Raw genomic sequence first — 10,742 nt, 5'->3', positions numbered from 1 at the left:
TACTCAGAATCCTAAATAAATTGCAAATTAATTTAATCAGTATTTCACTAATAATTATTGAAATACCTAAACTGATTGTGAAAAGCCAGTATGTTATATTTCACCAAACATTCCACATCCTTACATTTGCACTAAAATTATAAAGAAGGCTCTGTCACGCATTAAAAAGGCACCATCTGTGGGACCAGATACAATTCCCTCAATTTTAATCTTTTTCTTCTGGCTTTTCCCAGTTAGGGGTCGCCACAGCAGATCACCTGTCCGCTCATGATTGGCAGTGGAGTTTTACAGTGTCGAGTTGCCAGCCCGGCGCCCAACCTTCCACAGAAGGTACACACACACTCACACCTAGGGCCAATTTAGAGTGTCCAATCCACCTACAGCATGTCTTTGGGATGTGAGCGGAAACCGGAGCACCCGGAGGAAACCCACACGACCACAGGGAGGACATGCAGACTCTGCACAGAAGGCACCCCAGCCGAGGATCGAACCGAAGAACCTCTTGCTGTGAGGCGACAAAGCTAACCACTGCACCACCATGGCTGCCCAATTCCCTCAATTGTAATATATATATATATATATATATATATATATATATATATATATATATATATATATATATATATATATATATATATATTTCTCATGTAACACCAATAGATAAGAAAGGTAACAGTGAAGAGGTTAAGAACTACAACCTATAAGTTTAACTACAATTTTAGACAAAATCTTTGAAGCACTGTATTATTGGTATTATCAGTAATAACAATGAATCAGGGTTATTACACATTTCTATTATGGATTCATTAAAAGAAAGTCAATCATGACTAACTTTAATTTACTGAATTCTACAATCTGATCTCCCTAGCTTTAGATGAAGGTCTATCGACACAATTCATCTGCTTAGACGTGGCTAAGGCTTTTGATGTCTTATCTCTATTGAGGCATGGTTATTGCTAACATCAGTCCATACATCAGGCAGTGGATTTTGACCTGGCAATTCAGTAGAACACAGGCAGTTGTTCTTTACAGTACCTAAATTATTTACCAGTTAACACTGGCCTTCCATAGGGCTTAAATTAGGTTCATTATTATTCTATATTGTTTTTGCCACTATACCTTATTATAAATCTTTTTGGCTCAGCAAATACATGGGTGTTCTTAAAATTATCTTTGCGATTTCCAATCAATCAGATGCAGACATTATCAACACCTATATGTGAGAGGGAACTTTTTGGGTGGAATCTACTGGCTTCAATTTTAGTACAGGCAAATGTTGCATATTGTACTTCAGTAAGCCCACGCTCAGATAGACAATATTTTTAAAGACATCATACTTATCTGAAGTGGATGTTTTCAAATAGTGGACGATTTTTATCAATGATAAACTTTCCTTTGGAAAACATGTAGATACCACACCATGAAACAGCTAGGTGTTACGTTAAAAAATTCACCATCAGGGATAGTTGATGTTTGACTGCATTGTATAAATCATACATAAGATCCATACTTGAGTAGAGTACACTTTTTTATACTATACTAAGGTTTAACTCAAAAGATTATAAAGTGTACAAAGGAGATTTATCAGGAAAATATTACTGTCTAGTAATCTTTGTTGTATGGAAAGATGCAAACAACTAAAAATATATACTTTGCTCTACTATTATGCTACAGGTAGACTGATATTGGCATACAAGGCATTAGGTGATGAAACACTTTAAGCAAAACTAAATACTGAATTACATTCTGGATTCACATCACTTTGCAACAGTGAATTCAAGTTAGATACAAAAGCATTTAGGACTATAATGCAGCATTTATTTATAAAATGTGGGATCTATATATCATGGAATAAACTTTGTGCAGCCCAGAAAAAAAAACTTTCATGTTTTTTTTAAGTTGTTTTCTGTGTGGAGGGCTTCTGAAAATATAAGAGAATATTCCCCACACTGCTTAGAGCTTGAGCAGTGAAAGCGCAGCAGCCAGGCTTTTACAGAGTGAAAATTTGGGTGCACTTCGCTAGATGGATTAAGTCACAGATTCTAACTCAAAGGTAGCATGACAGGAACCTCCACATGAAACCTCTGCTGTCCTGGGGACCACATTTAACTAAGCCAATATAGAGCAACTAAACCAATCTTGACCATGTGGAAGCTGGCCTTCTGTATGAAATTCATCAACACAGAAAATAAGGGAAAACATAAAGCTGCCTCTGAGGCAAGTATTGAACTCATGTAACTCTGCTCTGTCTAATAAGTGGAATAATAAGGGAGAAAAGTCAACATCACTTTAAGTTCAACAGAAATGCAAACAGATAACAGATCAGTTATCCCATGTCTAAACTAAGCTACCATTCGTTGGGAATCAACACTGGCTGCCTTTAACCACAAGGGAGATGGCTACCTCAAAAATATGTGTGGCAACCATAAAATCATGAATTGTGATTGCCCACTGCAATACCTGACACAGTGGATGAGATCACATTCTTCCCTGTCTGCTGAGGTGCCAGCATAGGCACAATGTCTGAATAAAAAGCTAGAGGTCCAGGAAAAAGATTCTATGGATTGCACTGAAGGTTAGCAGAATTGTTCTCAGTTTCAGAGCACTGATGTGTACGAAAGACAACTGAAAGGATGTGCCCTTTGGACTGTCTTCCCAGTGCAATGCTCTGCCACCCCAAGACAGAATACAGCTGCCCTAAAAAGGTTGTGTAGCCCGATCCATAAGACCAGACTGTTGTGACAAACTCTGGACATCCTCTCGTCAATGAATCTACTCTAAATACTCATGTAACCTTGTAAAAGATGTTAGAGTATTATGGCTGTCTTGAGCCCCAGCACTTGCAGAAATGGTCTGCTGATATTTGATTCTCTGAATTTATGGACAAAACTATCTACATAATATGTGTTGCTACACTCTAGTAATCATCAGGTTTCCTATGAACCAGCCTTTATGTGTAAGGTTGAGCTATAACTTTGACAGACTAGCAGTGACCCCTAACCAGTAGAATAAGCTAATCAGAAGACCCTTGGTAAAACAAGACTGCCCTTAGTGTGAAACACTACAAGCTGGTTGTTAAAGTAAGAAAAATCTGTAAATCGGTGATGCCTTGAAGATAGCAAATAGCTACTACTACTAGCATATAAGAATTACAATGGGGCTAAAGTAAGACCAACTAACAAGGACAAGAAGTGGTAGTGATTGACCCCTAAGGAACATCCTTAGACATCTTGGTGATCTTTATGTAATGACAGGTCTCCTAACAATCAAAATGGCACAACTAGTCTCTTCTTGACAGGCATGGGAGGATGGATTACAGCATGATTGATGGGTCTGAGGTCTTGAGTTCTTCTGATCACCAAAAAAAGAACTTAGAATAATATCCTTGACCTTGCTAATCCACTGGGACATCCTGAATGGGTCTTTCTATGAAGAACTCCTGTACATACTCCCTTGTTTACACTTTTGGATGGTTAAGGGTAAAAATGCATATTCTGGACTGGGCATGAATGGGATACAGTTTCTGTTTTTCATAATTCCCCACTACTTTGCCGTGGAAATTCTGTGCTCCCAAGAGAGATCTAAGGAAATCCTTCTCCTGAGTACTGAAAAATGGAATCATGAGCTATAAATACCCCCCCCCCAAAGGACCATAGACCTTGAAGACCATGTAACTCATGGCTAATGACCCAGGTAATTGCTGAGACTAACCAGAACCATCTCTTCTTTGCTTTGGACTGTGTGGAGCACACCAACAAATTTTCTCTTAATCTATGAGCTAGAAAAAATTGCTGAGAATGAAATGTGACTCTGAAGGCCCTGGAGAAGTTAATCAATTCCAGGCCCCATGTAGCAAAGTTCTCATAGTAGGTGCATGCATAAATCCCACTTTATTGTCCTCAGCAAAAGTGAAAAGGTGTGGCCTGAAGTATTATTATAGAACTTTCCTAGATCTCGCTACTCATGCAGTTTCCTTTGTGGTGTCATATGAAACATGTACCATTATGTTACTGACTGCAGAAGATGTTGAATTTCTGCTTTTGTGATCCATCAGGCAGGCCCTCAACAGTATGCAACATTCCATCCAATATATTATCCTTGAAAGTATCTGTTTAAGGTAATTCAGCTTAATGAGAGAGACACAATGTCACTGATACAAAAACCTTCTTGCTCAGCCTATTCAAGACCCTTGGTTCCTTGTTAAGGGACTGGAGCAATGGAGCAACTGTGTTTGAGGAGTAAGGTTCCTCCACAGGTCAGCTGCAGAAACAGTTATATCTAGCACAGGGATCTCTTCTCTGACACAGCAATCTGTCAGAAGTGTTTTTTCTCCATTTTACAGTTACTTCATTCCTAACAAGGCAAGGGACCACCCAGGAGGCTCATCAGTGAGACATGTAGGTTTCCTGTATTCTCTTCTGTGGGGAGGAAAGCTCCAGAGAGGGCCAGTTTTACTTATCTCTCATCATTTGCAAAATCTCATTGAATGACAGGTCTTCCAGAGGTAAAGGTGGGGAGGCCTTCCTTTATCGTCATCATCACAGGATCAATTTGGTCAGCCATTCATTCTTTTTCTTGGCATTTCTGAAGAGCCTTCAGTATCAAAACATGAAAACAAATGTTGGGAAACTGGACATCAAAGGATGGAAAGTTCTAGAGCCCCCTATACATGCACATGGGTGAAACTACCTGAGAAGGATACAGTGGTGCAGGGGGAATCACTTGCACTCAGTCATCAAATGTTGGAGCATCCATCCCCATAAAAGCTGATGCTGGATCACCTAAAGCAGACTGAGTCAGGGTAACCCACACTGACCATCCAGTGCTGGTCTACCTAACATGTGGTACACTGACACTGGGCCCCTGGGGGGGTAAGTCAACATTGGGGGGGTTAAAATATTGTCTGAAAAAGCCAGTATTGTAGCACATGAATGGGTCAATGAGATGGTAGACAGATGAGCCTGTGTAAGATGGGTGAACTTTAAAAGCCCTTTGGAGGCAACACAAAACTGGCTATAGCTAGGTAGAAAGGGCCTGACTTCAGGGGCACCAGCAATGGCCTTCCAACACCAGAGATAAAATCCAACACAGGGATACCAGGCTCCAATGAAGTTAATTGTGAATGTATGAACTAGCATACTGGCATGTGATATGCAGAACCCAAGAATTCATGCAAAGCATTTGATCCTGGACAAAACATGAGTTTTCACATCAAATACACATTTATGCCTCTCATAAACCTGAGAGGGAGGAAGGACTAAAGCTAAATGTCTTTGCTGAAATTCAACAATAACACTGGTCAAGTCAGTATAACCAACTGGTAGAGCTTGCCTGACTGCAGGGAGAAAACAAAAGCCCCCTTCAGATGAGGTATGAAAGGAAACTGTTGTAGATGCTTGACCTGAAGCAGAGCTCACCAGAACAGCAGGAGATACAAGGGTAGCAGAAGCTCGCTCCACCAATCCAAGTAGCACATATACCTAGTCCTGTGAAAGAAACCATGACTTTAGTTTTGATTTAACTTAGCATGTTTTGTCTTGATGGCTGATTCACAGACCTGGTTAAACTAATACAAATGTTTTATTGGAATTAGTAGACCTAGAAGTGCCTGGCTCCACTGGAGTACTAGAAGGGAAATATGAAAGTGGGACCTTTACTGCCTATCATTGGAAGCAACAGAACCAACAGTAAAGGGAATGGTGGTGAGACTTTGTTTTATTATGTCTGGTTAACTTTATTAGTTCCTCCTATGCCTAAGGCCTATTTACATGGGGGAGAGACTCAAATTGATATTCATACTGACTACAGGAAATTTGGCAAGTTCAAGAGGGAAATTACACTATTGCTCTTGATAAGTGCAATAGGCTCCTTTACAGCCACTAGATAACACAGTTTATCATATCATTCAAAGGTCATCCAGCTCCAAAAAAAAAAAGGTTCAAAGCTATTCTTATGCCTTCTTAAAGTAGCCTCATTGAAAACTGCACAGATATCAAAAGTTCTGACTCATGCTCTGGACACAAGTTATAAACAAATTTATCAAGACTGGAGGCACGAGAAATCCACTTGTTGCAGTACTATAAGTACTAAGGGTGATAGTAAAAGGGGGCCAAAGCTGAAACTAAAGATGAAGAAGAAGGAGAAAAAAAGAGGAAGGAAATCCATCGCATTTCACAGAATGAAGGGCTGAAATTCCCTAATGGCAGGAGAAGCTGCTATTCAAATAGCAGCAAATTTCTCAAAAAACTAAGGCAAAGGACAAAATAAATAAATAATACATAACAAGGAAAGTTGTAGACATATAATCCTAATACCTGGAAGAAAACAGAAATGGTATACGAATATAAATCCAAAATCATAGGATATCAGAATCCAACAAAACATGTTTAGCATTCTAGGAAGAAATTAGAAAATAGAGGAGATAGATGTAGAGTGTAAGGGAAAGGATGGTGCAGAAGTGGCCTGGGAAAACTATGCCTGCCAAATTAAACATGCACTGCATGTTATGTCCTGAACATTAATGAACACCAAGTTCTTGGAAAGATAATTCCATGGTGGGCTCTGAGAAGATAGGTAATTTCAAAAAGGGTTTGCATACCTTGAGTTATGTGTGAGGAGGACTAGCTCTGAATAGAAACTGGAAAGGGCCATGAGAAGAACCCTGAAAGAACACTGAAGTCCAGAGTCATAAATCTCAGAAATTTAGTCTAAAACTGAGTGGACCAGTCTAGAAAATGGACTTAATCTTTAGTTGTTGCCAACTGTGAGAAGCAAATCCACTTATCTTTGTATGTTTTGTTAGAGGCTAATCCTTGAGAAGAAGACAGGATTTGTATGACAAATATTTAAAAGAGAAATTCCTAGCAAAGCCATGCAACAAATATTTGGTAGCAATGTCAGGGCAGCTTGGAGTTCAACTTGCTAGATAAGCCTTACCATAAGAGATGGATAAAGGATTCTACAAATAGTCATTTGAGGATAAATGCATCTGTGAGGCAAACACTCAGAGAAAAGAATCCCAGAGCAGTCGTTGCATTTGACACTGCTTGGAGATGTGAACAAATCACACTGACACTTGCTTCATAAACTGAATAACTTGTTAGTAATGATATGGCTAAATGACCATATGTGCTGCATCAGCAAACAGTGGCTCAGTCTGTCTGCAAAAGAAATGGCTTTCTCTAGAATGTATTGGTCCCACCAGAGTGATGCAAATGCATGGCCCACTGTCCATCTGTCATGGCCTCTCATTGTACTTGGTAGGATCTAGCTCCCCCCTGCATGTTGATGGATAACACCACTGCCATTTTGTCAGAGTGAATAGCAATCACAATGAGAGGAAGATAAGTGAAGAGGACTATTTGCATCTCCAAGATGTTGATATTGTTGTGAAAGTTGTGAGATCGCCAAACAGGCTTTACCATATACCAGCTGTACTGTCAATCGTAGCTCAGGGCAGACACATGTATGGTAATTGGCTCTTGTGGAGCTAGCAGCTGAAATAGATTTTTACAGGTAAAGATGATCTGAAATGTCCACCAGGGAAGATGGTGGCAGGCTTTGGGTATCTTAAATGGGACAGAAGTGTCATCTGAGCTTTAAAACAACTATCATAAGTACATTGTGGTACTCACATGTGATGTATGTGGAGTAGAGTACAGCTGGTATGGCTACAGCCATAAATCTCAAGGGTTGGAGTCAGAACTGAGCTCAGACATTGTATTACTGAGAACCCTAGGTACTGTATCCTGAAGAGATGATATTCTTTTCTATGTAAGATAAACAGGGAAATGATAGTTTATAGCTAGTAGTTAATAAGGGTCAACATCTGACATGGCAGCAAATAGGACTTCATAAAAATTGCTGTCTTTCCATGGGAACAGAACTGTCTGAGCTCAACATCACTGGATGAGGTTAAATCCTGAACTAATGCATCAATAGCAGTGTCTTCTAAGGTTCATAGGTTCATAGATTAGTACTAGGTTAAGTGCCATTGTGGGCCATTTTAAGCCTAGCCAATTGCCCCATGTGAGAATCAAACCCTGCACCTTGTGTCTGTAAGGTAAACACCTTAACCATTATGCCAAACTCCCGCCCCCAAAAAGTTGCACACCCTGTACTAGAACCCACAACCATCTGTACTCCAGCCCTACACTTACACCTGCTGCCACAGGACTAGTTACAAAGCCTACAGCACCTAGTATTCCCAGGCGGTCTCCCATCCAAGTACTAACCAGGCCCGACCTTGCTTAGTTTCCGAGATCAGACGAGATTGGGCGCATTCAGGGTGGTACGGCCATAGGCAGTATGGAGCAGTGTTGGCCCCATGCAGTCTATATTGAGCTACTGCTGAGGGCACACATTTGTTGAAAGTAAATGCCACAGGGAAAGATATGAGGCTGACAGAAAGTGCCTGGAACTGGTAATTTCTGGTTACTGCCCAAAAGAGTAAGTCCTTCTGGAATCCTTGTTGATTTTTTTATGTATAAATCGGTACCTTGAAGATCCAAAGAGAACGCTGAATCTCATTCTGATAAGCAAAGAAGGGTAGACTGCACTTTAACCTTTTAAATATTTGTTTTGTGACAACTTTGTTCAGACCACTGAGATCCAGAATTGTGTTAATGTTCTTTGTCTTTTGGGATCTTGAAAAATATTCTAGAACAGTATCTTAACATTTTCCAGCTGACTAGAACCTCATGGATGGTTGCTTTTGCAAAAGTTTGGAGACTTCCTTCTTTGCTGCATTCTTCTGGTATTGTAAGGGCAGCCAGGGGGTAATGGAAGGAGCTTTGAAATGAATTGAGTACCCATAACTATCCTGATCAACTTGCTCTTGATGACAGAAGTTCATGCTGACAGCTAAAGTGCCAGATGGCCCCCATCTGCCCCCAGAAAGGGACAGTTGGCCAAGTTCCCACAACTCAGGTTGCTTAACTGAAAATGGATCACAAACTCCTGGAAACATGAAGAACTTTTGTCTATGGGCCAGCAGCTCTGCTGAGATTTGCCATGGTTGTTGGGCATTATCTCAGTTGCCACCTAACGAGGCCTTGGCTGTGTGCTATGTCAAAAACACATGGTGTGCTGACTCCTTTGCATCCTTGAGAAGACGTGCTGTACAGGTTGAAATATGACACCCACAGCTGTAAGGGTCTTGCCTTGCTTTTCCATGCATTTCTAAGGGCTCATGATCCTCTTTGCCAACAAAATGTTTAATAGAGAGGGGGCACCAGTGAAGGTCATGTCATTGTCCTCAGCAAAGTCAGTTAGGAAGTTAAATCACACACGCAGTTGAATGGCAGTGCCATATTCCATGGCTCTGGCAACATCTTCCATGAAATTTCAAAAAAATAAACATTAAAGGGCTGGTCACATTATAGGTGGTCAGAGGCTTGGGACAGAATTTTTGCTTTCAAAGAACCAGTTGTCAACCTATCTAGTGTATGGTGCATTTCAACTGTGATTTCACTCTCAAAAATTATTCTATGTACTAAATGGTTCAGCCACAGCATAGCTTAGATTCTGCATATATACACATTCTTCCCTGATCTGTAATCCATGCAGGATTCCTTATTAAGGAGATGGATAGCTGGACTTTGAGCAGATGAAATATTCTTTACAGTCAATGCAGCGATCAAGGTACCAGACCTGGAGGGAGCTATTTGTCTAAATATAACATGTTATGCTCTGTTTGACCAAATAGAACATGCCATCAATGAAAGCTAGAAGATGTGATTAGTCTTTCACAGAAAAGCAGCCATTGCATTGGCAATTTCCCAACCTACTGACTAGAATAGGTTCCATATATCAGGATTGCCTGGTGGACCTGTGGCCTTGAACCAAGTCTCAGTGACTGCACAGACATCAGCATCTTCCAAGGTGAGGAGTGCTTCCAGGGACTGCAGTTTACTGTTTATGCTCCAAGCACTAAGCAGCATGACCTTGAGTTTGTCTCTAGTGCATTTTTTTACATTGGAAGGTTTGTTGTTTTGACATAACCTAAAAAGGCACTATGGGGGAGGCAGGCATCTTTCTCAGTATCCAAAAGCCTTGAGGAGACAGGTGAAGGCCATCTCTGGCAAAGCATCATGGTCTGTCGACCATGTCTTGCCAAACTGACAGATACTGAATCCCCTTGGAGATCCACCAGAAGCTAAGCCAATTGTTGAAATCAATCATTTTTTTGCCAATACTCTGTACTGTGGCATCATCCTAGATGAAGGTAGAATGCTGCTTAGGGCTAGGGACATACCTGCCTAGGACACATAATCTGAAAGTTTTATCATGCCTCTTTTCATATAGTCCAGAGAGGTGCATTTCAAGTCATTTACTCCAACATATACTATGACAGAATCATAACAGTAATTGTTGCTGAGTGACTTGAGTGTGTGCATGACTTAATGGATCCTGACACTTGACAGCATCTGACCATAACATTCTCCTTGTCCAACCTAGTGAGAGGGACATCTGTTTGTCTCACTATTGAGTCACTTATGACCAAGACATTTGGTTTTGAAGTGTTTTGTCTTAGGGGGCTTAATTGCTGAGACAGTGATATGTGTGTTGTTATGTGTAATAGTGAATTCTGTTTGTGTACCAGTATGTGTGTGTTGTTTGCACTTGGGAGGTCTCTGGTCTTTTGGTAGGCTCTTGGGTGAGTCCTCCATGCATGTGGGTTTAGGTGCCTTGACTTTATCTTATATAAGAGGAGGGATGTGCGCGCTGACAACCTGTTTACT

The 10,742-nt window shown here is 40.6% G+C and overlaps 1 pseudogene; it reads right to left on the bottom strand.

Annotated features, from left to right (window-relative positions):
• Nucleotides 1-8,185: 8,185 nt before the first annotated feature.
• Nucleotides 8,186-8,304, bottom strand: LOC122789527 (annotated as a pseudogene).
• Between the last annotated feature and the right edge of the window lie 2,438 nt (nt 8,305-10,742).

Source organism: Protopterus annectens, chromosome 14.part0 (genome assembly GCF_019279795.1).
Source record: "Protopterus annectens isolate FY-2018-M chromosome 14.part0, PAN1.0, whole genome shotgun sequence".
Classification (NCBI taxonomy): Eukaryota; Metazoa; Chordata; order Ceratodontiformes; family Protopteridae; genus Protopterus; species Protopterus annectens.
This window is presented reverse-complemented; position numbering and strand designations above follow the sequence as displayed.